Source organism: Pteropus medius, unplaced genomic scaffold, assembly GCF_902729225.1.
Source record: "Pteropus medius unplaced genomic scaffold, Ma_sr-lr_union100, whole genome shotgun sequence".
Lineage (NCBI taxonomy): Eukaryota > Metazoa > Chordata > Mammalia > Chiroptera > Pteropodidae > Pteropus > Pteropus medius.
Genome location: NW_024350319.1, coordinates 12,012,559 through 12,029,666, shown reverse-complemented (window position 1 = coordinate 12,029,666; position 17,108 = coordinate 12,012,559).

Sequence of the window (17,108 nt, the reverse complement as noted above, 5' to 3'; positions counted from 1 at the left end):
TTCAGTTGTCATAGCATATAACTATAATACATGCTCAGAACACTTACAATAGCCTGTGGTGGAGCAAAATCATTTTGCTGTTGCTGTCCAGCATCAAAAAAAAAAAAAATAGATATTGTATGATTTATCACTAGCCTGGGAAAATTTCTAAATTCAAAATTTGAAATAGTTTTTATTGAACATGTATCACTTGTGCACCATTGTACAGTTGAATAATCATAAGTTGACCATCATAAGTCAGGGACCATCTGCAGTGTTAAAAATCAGTGAGAAGACTAAAAACTCACAAGTTCTGATTCTATTATACAGCAAGTCTTTGAATAATTTTATTTTGTTCGGCATCATTTTATTATAATGCTAATGATAAAAAAAAAAAAATGAAGTCTCTGCCCATGCCATTGTCTGTGTGGAATTTTCACATGTTCCCCATATTTGTGTGGGTTTTCTTTGGGATTCTGATTTCTTCCCACATTCCAGAGATGTGCAGTTGGGTGAATTGGTTTGTTTATATTTTCTCAGTCTGAGTGAGTATGAGGGCGTGTGTGTTAGTGTGCTCTGCAATGGAAGGTTGTCCTGTCCAGGGTGAGTCCCACCTTGCACTCTGAGCTGCTGGGAGAGGCTCTGGCCACCCATGACCCTGAACTAGAATAATGAATTGGAAAATCATTATTTTGTTTTTAGAATCTTCCTTAAATGTATGTATAGCTCACATTTCTTTCAATGTTTAATATTGAAAGTGTTTGGGGGTCTTTATTTAGAAGTTTGGTGATGTTTTTATGACTACAAATATGTCATAGGAACTTTACTTTTGTTTTAATTAATTAGGTTATGGTAAAACTGGTTTCATTATATATCCTTTTGCTTAAAGTCACAGTTTCCAAGAACCTGTCGACAATGATTAGTGAGGACTTACTGGATTTGATAGTTATACAGAAATTGCAATAAAACTATTCTTTATTATCAATAATAATTATCTCTCCTACACTTACAATAGCATCTATTGTAAGTATAGATAAAAATATGTATATTAAATTATAGATTATAGATGACAGATAGCTGATAGATAGATGATAGATAGATAGATGATAGATAGATGATAGATAGATAGATAATCTTAGCAGACAAAAATAAACCATTATAACTACTTCAATTAGAAGGCATTTAATCCAATGAATTTGTTACATTGTTGATGAAAAGGTTGAGAATTTAGAGAAGAGAGTAGGTGCTACCACTCTTAGGTTAAAAAGACAAAGAGATGAGGCAGTGTTACTGGATCTCAAGACCCAATTTAGAACCATGGGGAGTCTACATTGTCATTGCCAAACCCATAAAGGAGACTCAGCTGCTACTGGACACAGCCCAAGAATGAGGGTGGTGGGACAGGGATCTACTATCTATCGTATTCTTCCTTTTTCGCCATCTTTGTCAGTGCTTCCCATGTACTAAAGGCAGGAGAAGCTAGTTAAAATATCCTGTGAAAGGAAGCCTGCATAGATCAGCTCTGATACAAGGCAAAGAAAAAGAAAGGCAAATATGTAGATGCAAAGGCAAATAAGTCCAATGACTGTCATGACACTAAAAGAAAATTCACTTTATCGCATTATGAGCAGTCAATTTTATTAACTGTGTTGTGAGAGACAAAGACTTATATTACACATATCATAGTTTCAGATTTTATTACCCCCCTTGACATTTTCCTTGTCTTTAATATCTCCCTACTCAGGGTTTCTTCTTTTTCTTCCATAACCCTTGTACAGTTCAGACTCTATTAACCACATGAATAGCAAAGCATTCACCAAATAAGAATAAATAACTATAAATAAATTACAATTCCCCTCATAAGAATCACTCAATTAAACATTATCTTAATGATGATAATTTTATTTCATAATATTCTAAAATATTTAAAATTTTTTTTATCCATTTTAGTCCACATTCTTGATAGGAAAAGTCCATCGAAATTCATGAGTGGTTTATCCTTTCAGTTTCTATTTTTTTACCTCCTGTTCTATCTTCATCATATCACAAAAATTCATTATTATCACTCCACTGATAAGATGTTTGTGAATCTTATCAGTGGATAAGATGAATTCATACTGATACATCCCAAATTATTTCCTTCCTTAAGAACTTTTTAACATTTGAAGTACTTGACTCTTTTCTTTCTTCCTTTATCTTAGCATTTTCTTTTCTTGACCTCCATAGTAACAAACTCTATTATCTCTCTGGTTCCTTATTCTTAATCTCCTTTATTAACTCTTCCTCTGCTCAAATCTTGAACTTTGGACAATTTCTGGGCCAGATCTTGGTCTTCTTTTCTCATATCTATTTTTCTCTTCTCTTTTTCTCTTGTTTTTCTGGTTCTTGTTCTTGTCTTTATATCCTTTTCTTCTTTTCCTCCCTGCTTTTCTTCTTTTCTTCTTCATCTTCTTTTCCTCTTCCTCTTTTTCTTCTTCTTCTTTCTCTTACTCCCTCTCTCTCTCCTCTCTCTCTCTCTCTCTCGCTCTCTCTCTCTAATTTTATCCAGCCCCATGGCTTAAAATATTGAACTTACAAATTTCTAACTCAAGCCTTGACTCCTCTTCAAAATCAAAACTTATATATACCACTAGCTTTCCAACATATCTACTTGGTTGTCTCAAATACAACTTGTCATAAAATTAACCTGTTCTGAAGAGAACATTATTCCTCTCTCCCCAAACCTCTTTCTGTTGTAGTTATTTTTTTTTCCTATTTCTGATTGATTTTGCTTTCCTCTACATTGCAAAAAGCCTAAAACTCAACCATATATATATATTTTGCTCCTGATCCTCTACAATCTATTCACAGTACCTTTCAGTTACGCTTCCACAGTATATGTAGAATATGGGCATTTTCACCTTATTCATTGTTCCCAATCTTAATCAAAGCCATTCCCATCTCTCACCTAGATTAGTGCAATAGTCTATTGCATGAATAGTTATAGGTAACTAATCTCTTATTTCCATTTGTCTGTTTATACATCATCCTCCACACAGTAGCCAGAGTAATCATCTAGAAAAGTAATGAAGATCATGCCACTCTCCTGCTTATGATTTCCTATTACATTTAGTGCCAAATCAAACTCTTTACTATGATCTATAAAGACATTAAAAGATGATAAATATTCTGCAGATAGTTTTGCCCTAATCGGATGTTTCTGGACATATTTATGGAAATCAATAAATCGCTAAACATATTTAGCCATCTTATATAGGTATATTGACCTAAAGGCCTATATTGTCTTCTTAATTCCAGTAAATTTAAAAAATGTAGCTTTTTCAAAATCTAAAGCTCTTTAAAAGTGAGCAGTGCAGCCCTACATCTTAACTTCCTTGAAGCAGAGCCTAGCGATAAAACTCGAGCCAATTCTCCATTAACAGAAATATTTCTTCATATGAAAAGCAAAAAATTAACTTTGTTTTCTAGCTTTCATTTTCAACATGTGAATAAATGATGCAAGTCCAACGACTTTAGGCCCCAAAGCAATTTAACCCCCAACCACATATTAAAAGCCAAAGAAATATCAAATCGAGATAAGAGAGTTACATGAAAGATAACCTGTAACTGTGGCTTGATGCCACTTGGTAGGACAATCAGCATGCATGGAGGATTAAGCTATATAAACGCAGTTGAATTGAATCAGCTGTCTTAATGGGCCAGAAAATCAACCAGTCCGAGTGAAAAATTCACTTGAAATGGTTGACCGGCACTAGTTGAAGAAGCAACTGAATTTTGTATACTCCTTAAAATGCCCCAAACTAGGGTAAAAATAAGACAACGTTTTTTTTTCCAATTTTTATCTGAGTACTTGTCTTAATCTAGACATAGCCTTGGGACTCTGAGCCCAAAATAACAATTGTACCTCTCTTAATCTAAACATAACCTCTAAATTTTCAATGATATCTATCACTGTGTAAACCAAGCACACATGGACCATTACTTTAAACTTCTTACTTATGCTAATAATTTACTCAGTGGTTTTACATATTTCTAAGTATCTCCCTTTATAATAATGCATATTATTATAAATACTTTGCTCTTTATATTGAGTTGTACGTGAATCATCTGAAGACTCTTTGAACTAGACATTTTTATCCTTATTATTCAGAAGGGAAGGCTGATGCTCAGAGATGACAAATAATTTGTTCAAGATCACACAGATATGGAATGACAAAGCTGGGATTCAAATCAAGGCCTCCATTTTCTATAAAGTATGTGTATCTCCTTAGCCTTCTGAAAATCTATCGGGTCATAATTTTTCACCAATATTTTCATCCTTAATAACTGAAAACTCTATAATAGTTTCCAATTATTTTGCCTATGAGAAGTAAATAGAACTATGCCATATTATGCATCTATTAATCAGACTTTACTATAAGAATTCATTAATTTATTAAGTGACTTATAGAATTGACTATAATTTGACAGTCTAAATAATTCTAAGTCAAGCTTATATTTATTATGACTTAATAATACAAAGAAAGAAAGAAAGAAGCCCTTATGCAGGTAGATGACTTCTTCCTAAATTATGCATTTGTATATATATAAAATTTTTATAGCTGCCACAGTCTTTCATTCTAAAGAAGCTTCAAAATACTTCACACTCAATCAAGTTCAATTTTGAATGGAGTAAGTAAATAGTTCATTTTAATATAAACTATATTGTCACTACATATGCAATTCTCCTTTTTAAAAAATGTGCATTATTTATTTAGCTTTATGAAAGATGGTATTAGAGAAGATCTATTTTGTTAAAAGTTTTTCATCTATCAACACTTCATGTTTAAACCTGTAACAGTGTGTTTTTAAGACAGTAATTATCATTTCAAAAATATGACAGCCTATCTTGAGATTCTCAGCAAGTTTCTATGCCAAAGAAAACACTAATTTTTTCAATTTGTTGGGAATATTGAAAAGAAAAAAAAAATATTTTACCCTTCTGGTTTCTTTGGCTAATCTAACAATTAAATCGATGTAAAATAGAATAACAGGAGAAAAATAAATGTTTAATTTTATATGTACAGGAGCCCAATGAAAATATTAGACCCAAAGGCAGGCAGGCAATTGATGCTAATATGCCATCCTGAGATAAGGAATGAGATAGGAGCCAGAGACTTCAAAGGAGAAAGGGCAATTTAAAGGAAGATAAAAAAAGTAAACATTTTTTAATGAGATGTTTGCCTGCCAGGCAGCTAAGTCTTTCGGATAAAAAGTTATTTCTGGTAATAGCTCTCTTTCTGGGCCAGACCCCCATCTAATTTTTTTAGACAGTTAAGGGAGAGGTAAAAGTTTTTCTTTAGTCTGCTGGATCTTGATTTCCATTGGCTCAAAATAATCCACATGTCAAAGTGGCACATTTTGAGAAGATATATTCTACTTCCCTTCAAGAATCAATGTTTAATTCACTTTTCGTTCTCAGACTCATAATTAAGAAATTGTTTTAAGCTGTAGGACTATACTGAATAACCAAGAGAAAAAGTATAGGTAGAAAAAAGATCAAGTCAAACAATTTAGCCAGAACTCTCTCCAGCATTCAAAATTAATCAGATGAGGAAGGAGTTACTAGATCAAAAAACAATTCATTAGGAATAATTCAGTGTCCTACAATCCAAGTGAAGAAAGTGTTCTAAAAGGATGAAATAATCTAATGAATTAAATGCTTTTAATTGATCAAGTAAGAAGAGGATTGGGAATTGGTCATTGGATTTATCAACATGAAGGTCATTCGCAAGTGAACAAGAGTGTATTCGGTGAGGTGCTAGAGAACATAAATAGGTCTTTGTGAAATTTTGCTCTAAATAGGGATAGAAAATTTGTGTAGCTGGAGGTAGAAATAGTCACAAAAGAGGGTGTAAAAGAAAAAAATATATGAAGACTAAAAAATTTGGTGTGGTGCTTTTTTGAGTATTCGAGAGAAGATAGATTTTGTAGACAAATAGAGAAATTAGCTATTACTAGGAGGATAGGTGAGACAAAAAACAAATAATAAGGTATTGATCATATATGCTTGGCAGGTTTTGATATGTCTAGGTCTTTATTATATTTTATTCCTCTTTGTCTAATATAGTTTTATGTAACTTTTATCATTGGCTGCTCGCTATCAGTTTTCTTCTCCATCTACAGCAATACGAGAACAACCTTTCCTCTCCCAGTTTGTATGTTGGAAAAAATATAGACACACATATATATTTTTCATATAAAATATATATTTGTGTATATAATTTTTCATAAAAATGCATATATTCAATAATTATTTATTTAACAATAAATTGCCTCATTCATATATTTATGAAGCTTGGTCTTCTCCCTAAATAACATTTCATGAAACTATACCATAGCGCAATTCATTCTTTTAAAAGAATTACAGTACGATATTCCATGGAGTTGTACAAAAATTTATTTATTACTTTGATAATAAGCATACTCCTTATTTTCAGTGCTTTACCATATCAAATAATGCTTCCATAAAGAATCATTTTATGTATGTCCTTAATTACTTGTTCTCATATCTCTATATCTGAAGATTGAATATATTCTAATCTCTGACATGGGATTATGATATAAGAACAAATTTTTATTTTAATGTTATGTTTAATGTTAAAAGAGACTGTTTTTTCACACAAAAGTTAAAAAGTTTACATCGTATCAACAAATGTGTTTTTTTTAATTTTTAGTCATTCAGGTTAGCATAAAATAACATATTTACTTTATTTTGCATTTTCTTGATTACTGTCAGATTTAAGCATCTTATTTAAATTTTATGAACTTTTGAGTTTGCACTTCATTGAATTATCTATATTTTACTAAACAATGTTTATTTTTTTATTGTACAGTTTGTTTTTCTTTGGAAAATATGTAAAAAAATTCCTATATTAAAGATATTAACCTTTTTCAATTAGTGTTAAATATTTTTTCTAGATTAATCATTTATTTCTTAATAGTTAAAAAATTTCCATATACTTAAATTGGTTTTCTATAGTCACATAGGACTTCTAGTCTCAGGGACATGAGTCAATCAAATATTTCAACTCCATTTGCTCTATCACTACCAAGAAGATTAGACATATTCATATAAGCTTTAGGCCAAGACCTTCCCCACCCCCGTATGTCTTTGGGACATTTTCTTATGTTTTGCCTTTTTTCTTTTTCTATTTAAGAGTCTTGTTCCTTCTGGGCCTTTGTTTAGCATGAGGAGAAAAGAGAATAAGTACCACTAAGTTTTGTTTGTTTGTTTTTTTGCCAAGAACTCAAAGCAATTCTTGAAAGCATTTCTTGAAAGCATTCAATTATGGTACACAAGTTATGTGGTATCATAACTCAAAGAAAGATAAACTGAAATTGAACCTGAAGAGTATGTAGCTGTGTTTAATGACACCATATATAGACAATCCCCTTACACACCTTATTTTCTAAAGTACATATTTCTTTAAGTCACTTATAAAGACTGATTTGAAGAAATTCATCTATCATAGCAATTGTTTTGTTCAAATCCTATGTTTTAAGGAGAAAAGGCGACCTGAAGTTTATATATATATATATATATATATAAACTATATATAAACTATATATATATATATACACATATACACACACACACACATAACTGTATATACACATAACTATATATATATATATATAACTATATATATAACTTCCCACATGGATAAGAGTTTTGAATATGCAAGCAATTGAAAACATATTGTAATATAATTTATCTGGAATTACCTATGGAAGAGGTCCTCAAATTTAAGTTTCTGAAACCTAAAAAGTTAATGCTGTAGAGGGTATGATATTTCTACAAGAACTTTCAGATTTTGTCTTGATTTATTTTTTCTCTTATTCATGCATTCACTAAATACTCATTGGCTACTTCCTTTATGCAAAACAAAATTCAAAACTACTCTAGACTCTGGGTATATAGAATTGAGTAAGATAGTCAAGATCCCTGACTTTTTGGAAGAGAGATCTTATACAAATAAACATAAACATAAATATAAAATATAAAATTGTGATTTAAAACTAAAACTAAAGAGTCATTTGACAGCAACAAATAAATCTTGCATATAAGTAAACATTTAAATTGAGATCTAAAGGATAATCTCAAAAAAATACAAGAATATTTGCTAATCATAATCCTTTTCAAGGCTAAATGAATATTTCATTTCCTTGATTTTGTACATGCTTACAATTATACTATTGACAAATATATAGAGATAGAACAATTGATAGATATAGATATAATATACACAATATATATACATATAAACATATATACAATAGAGAATATACACACATGTAAGTGTGTGTATATATGTTGTTAAAATGTATGCTTACATTGATAATTGTGGTTACAGTTAGGATTAAATAATATAAATGAATAATAGTTAAAGTGCTTAAAATAGTGTCTAGCACAGAGTAATAATAATTTGTTATGATTCAATTGAAAATAAAAGGTAAAAAATAAAGAGGGACTGAAAATAAAGAAAAAAAATGCCTAAAAACCCATGAAGAATTTATAAAATATTTATTCTCCTTTATAGTAAAATAAATTTCAACTTACACATATTTAAATTTTCCATTTCAATTCATTTACCCAATGTGAAAATATCAGTTATTATACAATAATATCTTATAAATTAGATGGCTGAAAATGTTATTTTATATATCTTTTTAGTGATTTTTTTTAAGCATAACATATATACAGAGAAGTTTAGAAATCATTAACATAGAGCCAGATAAATTTCCAGGCAAGAAATAGAACATTAACAAAATCTCAGAAGCCTCCCTCATGTTCCCTCTCACTCATTATTTCCCAATGGAACCACTGTCTGGCTTCTATTATGATAGATTACTCTTTTCTGTTTCTGAGCAGCATGGGAATAAAATTATCCAGTAAGTACTCCCTTTGTGTCTACCTTCTTCTGCTCAGCATTAGATGTGTGAGATCATCCTTGTTATTGCATGTAGAAAAGCTCACTCATTTTTATTGTATTATGATAGTCCATTATATGAATGTGCAAGAATTATTTATCTATTCTCTTGTTAATAATTTTTTTTTACAGGTAGGTTGGAGATACTTGAATGATTCCACTATGAACATCTAAGTACTTGTCTTCTGGCTCTCATAATGTAAACAATTCTGTTAAATATTTCTTGTCCAAAAGATAGCATATATTAAGTTTTAGTGAGTATTGCTAAATATTTTTTTCAAAGTTTTATGCCTTTTTTTCAAAATTAAACTCTGGGCATTGTGTATGTAATGTAAAGAAGATCAGGAAGATGCTATCTTCTTTTGGACAAGATTCAACTTCTTTTGTTCCATAATTTGAATAAAAGCAAATCAAGTTAAATGAGGAGTTACTATTTAATGGATATAAACTATCAGTTTTATAAGCTAAAAAGAGTTATGAACATGGATGATGGTGATGATTGCAACCATTGTGAATGCACTTACTATCACTGAACTACACACTTAAAAGAGGTTAAAATTATGAATTTTTTGTTATGTGTATATTTCCAAAAAATAAAAACAAACAAACAATAAATAAATAAAAGAAGAATATGAAGTTGACTTGATCAAAGGAACAGATAGTAGTATTTTCAGGTCTTTTGAGGGGTTGTCTATTTGGTTCGACATTACTTCTTTCAAGGGTCACAACTGAAAACCTGATGTTTTTATCAAAGCCCTTTTAAAAATAATCTCTGAATTCCAACTTCTCTCTCCTTAAATTTAGGAGTTTCTGAAAAATCCTGCTGAGTTTTTTGTTTTTGTTTTTGTTTGTTTGTTTTCCCTTGACAGTTACTTTCTACTTGGTTTCTTGGCCTCAGGTTCCTGTGCAGTTTAGCAATTAACAGTGAAGCTGCTGAAAGTTCTAAACTCTCTTTTTACTTGGCCTCTATATCTCAAGTTGAGAATCAGAGATTTCTCCAACTAGAAAAATGGTAAAGAGAATTGGACTTACTTCTGTGTCTTTCAGTCTTTCTAGGATAATGGTCCCTCAAGTCTTAACTATCTTGTAGTTCTCCAATGCTCTCCAATTAAAAAAACAAAACAAAACAAAACTCATTCAGTTTTCAAATAGTTATTAGTAGAATGGTTTGTGTGATACAAGCTATTTTATCAAGAAACAAACTTTCTGAGTTATACTATTTTGATTATCATGGGTTAATGATTTTAAAAGTACCAAAATATGTAAAGGAAATAATTAAACATGGTTAAGGCCAACTATCTTCACATATTTCAGAGAGTTATATGCATTAGGCTCCTAAAATACTATTTGATTACAATTGAACTGATATTTCTTTAGTCTTACTGTCTTATTAAATATAGATTTTTAGAGACTACAGTCAGAGTATTCACATTATCTATAAAGACAACATTTATAGCTTATGGATAATCAGAATTATATATTCTTGAAATTTTTATCTTAAATATATACCAGAATGTTATTATAAACTATAATACTAAACTTTAATGTTTCTCATTACTCCAGTACAATAGTGTTTAAAACTAAAATCAACATTACTGATAATATAACACTTTCATAAACACCATTTCATTTAATTCTCATAAAATATGTAAATTAGATAATGTAGTATTCCCGTCCTAATTTTATGGAAGACTAAAATGGAGACCCTACAGAGGCTGAGTGAAGTATCTAAGATGATACAGTTTATTAATTCAAGGTATTCAATCCCACTTCACTTTCCAGATTCTCAAATGAGTTCTTTTCCTACTAAAGCCCACTGTAGATTGCAAAATTAAAATATATCTCTATGTGAATGACCCAATCCCCTTGAGAACATAAAATCAGTGGGTATAAACTGATCATCTTTTCTCAGTTTAATTTTTCATTAGAATTAATGGAAAGATGATCTTGAGGATGACATTGCCTCTAGTCTCCCTTTTGTTCATCAAATCATATTTTTGTTCTCCAACTACCTCCTTATCATTGAGTATCTATAAAGATAAAGACAACACATAATGACTTTCACCAGATTTATTAATCTTTATTAGGGTAAACATGTAATAAGTAGAACTTTTTGGAGTAAAAGGAGACACTATTAATAATTATGATAGGAAAACAGAAGAAAACTGGATCTGTCTCAGGTAGACTCAAATATATTATCACTTCCAATTAATATAATCACTTTGACTTGGATTATAATCCTGAAGTAGATTCGTATTTGTCATTATCAACTCTTGATTGTCTGAAGGGTTGGGAAAAAGAGAAGAATCATAATGTTTAGAGAGTTAAGACTCTATAGTAACACCAACCTAGGTTTAGAAACTGGTTCCACCATTAACTAATTGTGAAACTTGGAACAAATTATTAACTTTGTATTAGTTTGCTATTCTTGCCTATCAATCTCAGCCAAAGCACAGTACCTTAAAACTAGTCATTTATTGTTACTCACACATCTTCAGACCAACTGGTGTTTAGCTAGAGTTCATCAGACTTAGACGGGGTTTAGCTGGAAATCCCTGCTTCAACCTATAAGAGCTGCTTCTCGCCGCTGGTGTATCAGATGGAGCAGCTCTGCCCCAAGTGTCTCCTATTATTTTTGGACTAGCAGTCAAGCTAGGATGTGTATTTCATACTGCAATGACAATGGTGCAAGGAGTAGAAAGATCCCAATCTTTGTAAAGCCTGTACTGAAAATTCACAGATTCTATTTTCTAAAATAAGTTATCACAAAATACAGAGAACCACACTCCATTCCTTTGTTCAAAGATTCTGACACAAAGCAAAGTTCATGGATTCAGAAAAAATTAAAGATTTGGAGACAATAATGCAACCTACCATTTCGTCTGAGACTCAGTCTCTTCACCTATAAAATGAAGACAATAGTAGCCCCTTAAAAGCTGTTTGTTGTTAATAAAATTTATAATATGCTATGATTAATATAATTAATATAATATAGTATAATATAATATAATATAATATAATATAATATAATATAATATAATATATAATTAATATAATATATAGTATCCCTTTGATTACTTGACTACTATTTGTTGGAGTTTTTGATAATGGCCATACAGCACTCAATGACAGTAGATGTTTGACACCTGAAAGCTATTTTTCTCATCTTATTATGATTGTTAGTAAGAGATTAATATATAATGATAAAGATAATTTAGAGAAAGTAATATAAACAACTACTTTCAAGTATCTTCATATTTCTAGTGGCTCTTTAAAGAGATTGGGGAAAATGATGCTCAGTGCTCAGTCCTATTTGCCAAAAGAGTTCCAAAATTAAACGTTTTATATTTAAAACTAGAAAAATAATGTATCACTCCCGTCTTAGCCAGCACTTATTTACAATTAAAATTGTATAGAACATGAAATCGAATGCATTTTAAGGACATTTGTTTCTATGTTAATTTACCTTTGATGAAACAGGTAAAAATATAACTAAAATATAATTACAGAAGCACCAAAAATTTATAGTGAAGGTATTTAAGTAATTTAATAGAAAAATGAAGATAGTTTTATTTAGAAAACTGGAAGTTGAGCAATGTGCCTTTATAACGACTCACAGAGTTTCCATTTCTAAAACTGACTTAAGAAAATTTTACTCAAAATGATTAAATCATGATGCAGTTAAGCTACATTTTGTTAATATAAACAATGTTGATATTTTCCACCTAAGTATACTTTGTCATGGTGCTGGTAAAAAAATAGCATTTATTTTTCCTTTCTCACTACTTTGGTTTATAACCTAGAAAGTAGATATATTACAACTGCTTTTATCTCTAAATGTGTACTTTATTTTATCCTTTAAAAATTAACTGCATTTGGTACCCAAAACAACTGTATTAAAACTACACTTCAAGAAATAGCAAATAAATATATTTTCAATATAATCAGAATCATGGCTTATCAGAAGCAATAAGGCTGAGTGTTGATTTGGTGGTGGTGCAGATCATAGGGACCTTTAAGGCTACTATAACGTTTTATGCTGAATGAGATAAAAAGCCATTGGAGAACTTTAAGAAGAGGAACAGCACAGTATGACTTCATTCCCAAAAGATCACTCTGGCTTTATTAATAGAATAATGTAAAGAAACAAGAGTGTTGACAAGGACACCTGTTAGTATCTAATATAGTAAAGCAAGGTAACGAAAGATCACAAATTGAGCCAGAATGGTAGTGGTGGATGTGGTGAGAAGTGGTCAGACATCAAATATATTTTTAAGCATTAAAAAAAAAAAAAAAAAATTGTTACACATTAAATGGAGAGTATGGGAGAGAAAAGTCAAGTGTGAAATGAAAGTTTTGTTGGTCTCTGCTACTGGACAGATAAAATAAGTCTTTCCTTACATGGGAATAAATATGGAGAAGCTGGGTTTAGAGGAATGAGCTGTATTTTAACTTTTAAATGTCATTAAGACACATAAATGGATGCATCGTGTATGTAAATGGTTATCCTGGAATTCAAAAAAGAGGTCCAAATGAAAAATGAAAATGTGGTAATTGTCAGTCAGTTTCTTTAAAGCCACAACACTATTATATCACCAAAAGAGTGAATGCAGATAAGACGAGAAATCCAGAAACCAATCCCTGGGCATGCTAACATTTCTTCATGAATTTTGTCATAGTTTTTAAAAAATTTTAATGTAAAAATAAAAGTAAAAAACCTTTGAATATACATAAAATAAAAATTCCAAGTGATACAAAAGCTTTGATCATGAATTACTTAGCATTTTTTCTTTCTTAGTGGTGTATACACTAATTGAATGTTATAATCAATGTGATTCAAATATAATAAATGTGATTTTCATGGATTTCAGATAAGAGGAAAACAGAAATCAAGAGGTCAAGAGGGAGTTTGCTTATGGATTTTGTTTATTTAAAATTTTCAAAATTACGAGGTGTTTTCAGATTGATGGAGACATTCATAGAAAGTAAATATCTGTTGCAGCATGATATACTTGTAATATATCTTCTCTATACTTCTGAACATGAAAATATGGTTGCAATATTTTTCATATCAATGGAGTTCTGCCGAAATCACTTAAGATCTTTTTGTGTTCATGAGGTAGAAATTGCTCCACAATCCTTCCGTAGATTATAGATGTAGAGATAAAAGCTTAATGTAAACTATATTCTCATATATTCAATAAATATCAATCACTGGTCTATAAATATTAACTCACAATAATTCTACACAAGTCCTCATATCTATACCCATTCAATATCTCGTGTATTTGTTATAAGTGATTTAACATATAAAGAACTTCAAAAGAAAAAGCTCTTTTTTTTTACTGAGGTAAGATTATCTTTAATTAGTATGTCAATTTTTTATATCTGCATTTATTTTAACAGAAAAATCTATATATTTTATATTCAAAGCACAAGTACTAAGGCATTCCTAACTTACAAATGAGTTTATATAAATAAACAATAAAAATGATAATTAACAAATTATCTCTAGAGAAATTAGTGTAACTTGGAACTGTGCTAAATGGTATATATGGCTTCTTATAATACTAAAAACCTTAAAATAACTCATTTCGCCAATAATGAGCTTGAAATAAATGTAAAACATATTTCTTTAGAGTAACTATGGTGTACAATAAGCAGTGTCTAGATCTTGCATAGCTGAAAAATTTATGTAGTTTTTCATTTAGTAATTTGTTTCCTTTATGATGATCCATCTAATGCAGTTATTTTCCAATCTTTATTGCTAAATACAAGTATTTCTGGCAATTTTAATAGTTTTAATAAAAAGTTAATGTTCCATATTCTATAATTTAAAACAAATTATAGTTTAAAAAATTACATTTGAAAAAATTGTCATACTTATAAAAACCAGGTACAGCATAATGTGCAATTTTTAAAAAGAAATTGTTGTGATTTTTATTCAATTTGTTATCCTGATTAAAAAAAGAGCAGTGAGAAATTGTTTTACAAACATTGAAACATTGCTTATGTGTAATTCTAAATTCATAAATATATGTTTCAAAATCTGGGTATAAAACTCACATTCATATTAGATCAAATAATCATTTAAAGTACATTGAGTATTCAATAATCATCCTTTTTTTTTTGGAGAGGAGTTATATTTTGACATTTTATTTGTTTTGTTCTTAACAAAATAACCATGATTTAATTAATTTATTTTTATTCTTATAAAAATATAAAAGATAAAAATCACATTTTGACTATTTCTTGGCAACAATTAATCTGTGTTCATTTTTCTTTTCCTATATATCTTTATATATCTTATCACACTAGCTATTTTATGAGCTCATTTTGGTGTACTGTCAGTATATATCATTAAATGCTCTGTATAAAATAAGTGCGAGAAAGTTTATTGTTATTGACCTATGGTTTCTTAGAATTCTTCTGCTCATCAAGCTACATACTCCTTTAGGTTTGTGTGGTTTGCCTACGATCTTAATTATCTATAATGGTATTAATTCCATGAGAAAAGCTGTTCTCAATATAATCGTGAATACTGGGTGGACCACATATCATTCTCATACTCACTAGGTGTGTATGATGGATGCCATGGAAGTAATGCCAGAAAGGTGCATAGAATATTATTTAGGAATACGGGCTCTAGAAGGAGGCTACATAAACACCAATCCTGACTAGCTATAAGGAATTGGTGAGACATTTGACATCTCTCAACTTCACTTTCCATTCCTACAAAATAAAAGTTATAATAGCATCTATATCATCGGCATTTGAGAGTTAAATGATAACATATTGCTTAAAACATTGCTTGGCATACAGTTGATGTCTAATAAATGTTGAAGAATAAATAGGAAAATAACGTGGTCATCTGTGGCACAAATTGTTCCAAACATGTTTGGTTATTAGTTTTAAGTGTATGTTAAATATATATATGTCTAGATATATACACATAAAATTTGTTTTTTAATATGTTAATATTAAAAATATTAAGAATTCCATTGTAATTGTGTGTACATCAACCATGATATATCTAAAAATTATCAGTAAATTGACTACATTAAATTTTAGTAGAAAAGCATATATAAACAGAATTATTGAGATATATTATGAACAGTATAATTATCTATTTTCTGCATTTTTAGTGTGACATGAGGTATATAATTTCCCTTAATGATTCTACTTAGTGGATAAAAGTTTGGTTATAGATTCCAAAAAATTAAAGGTCTTAAGTAGGTGGCCTATGAGGTGTTCTTTCTTAACCTGGATCAATCACACTGCATTACTTTGCTAAACTGCGCAATTTTATATGTTTATATAAGCAGATTTATAATATACTAATGAAATTGAACATTAATATTCTGCAACATAAAAATGTGTCTAGTAGAATAAACGTTCTGAAAAGGAGACACTTTCTGTAAATCCCAAAACTCAATATTCTGAATATAACTAATGCAGCAACCAGGTCATTTGCTCTAAGTACTTTGACTAATTTTCATCAACTTTATCCTGCTCCTGGTTTTTGTTTATTTCTTGTTTTCTTGCTTTATGGTTAGGCAGACTTTAGGATCTATAGTTGAGATAAACAAATTTTTGATTTTATGAATTTCAGCAGGTACCCACATGGGCATATGCAATAAAAATTTAGCACAATTGACTTAGGTATTTTTGTGCTGAGTCTACTACAATAAAACTTAAATCTAACACAATTTTTTTAAAAAATAATGTTTTATCTGCTTCATTCAATCTCCTTCTCTTTGGAAAGAGAACTTTTAGAAACTCTTTTCTTTCTTCCACCCAGGTTCACTTTTTACTTTTGTCCAAACCCTTATAGGTCCAGGGACTCGTTTGAATTCTAACAAACAGGGAAAATACTCAGTGAATATTTATTTAGAGCTGCCATTTATTGAGGATCAAATATATTAGTTGCCATATTTTATCCCTAATCCTTAAAATAATTCTAAAGGTAAGTAAAATTTCCTCCCTTCTTATAGATTATGAGATTAAGACTCCTTGGTCAGTTGACCAACCAAATCCCCAGAGCTGGTGTTTGCCATATTTGGGCTATAAAGTCAATTCTGTTTGGCTCTGAAGACTATCCACGATTTGGTGTTGGCTTGATGAATAATCTGAGAAATCAATCCCTACAAAAGAATT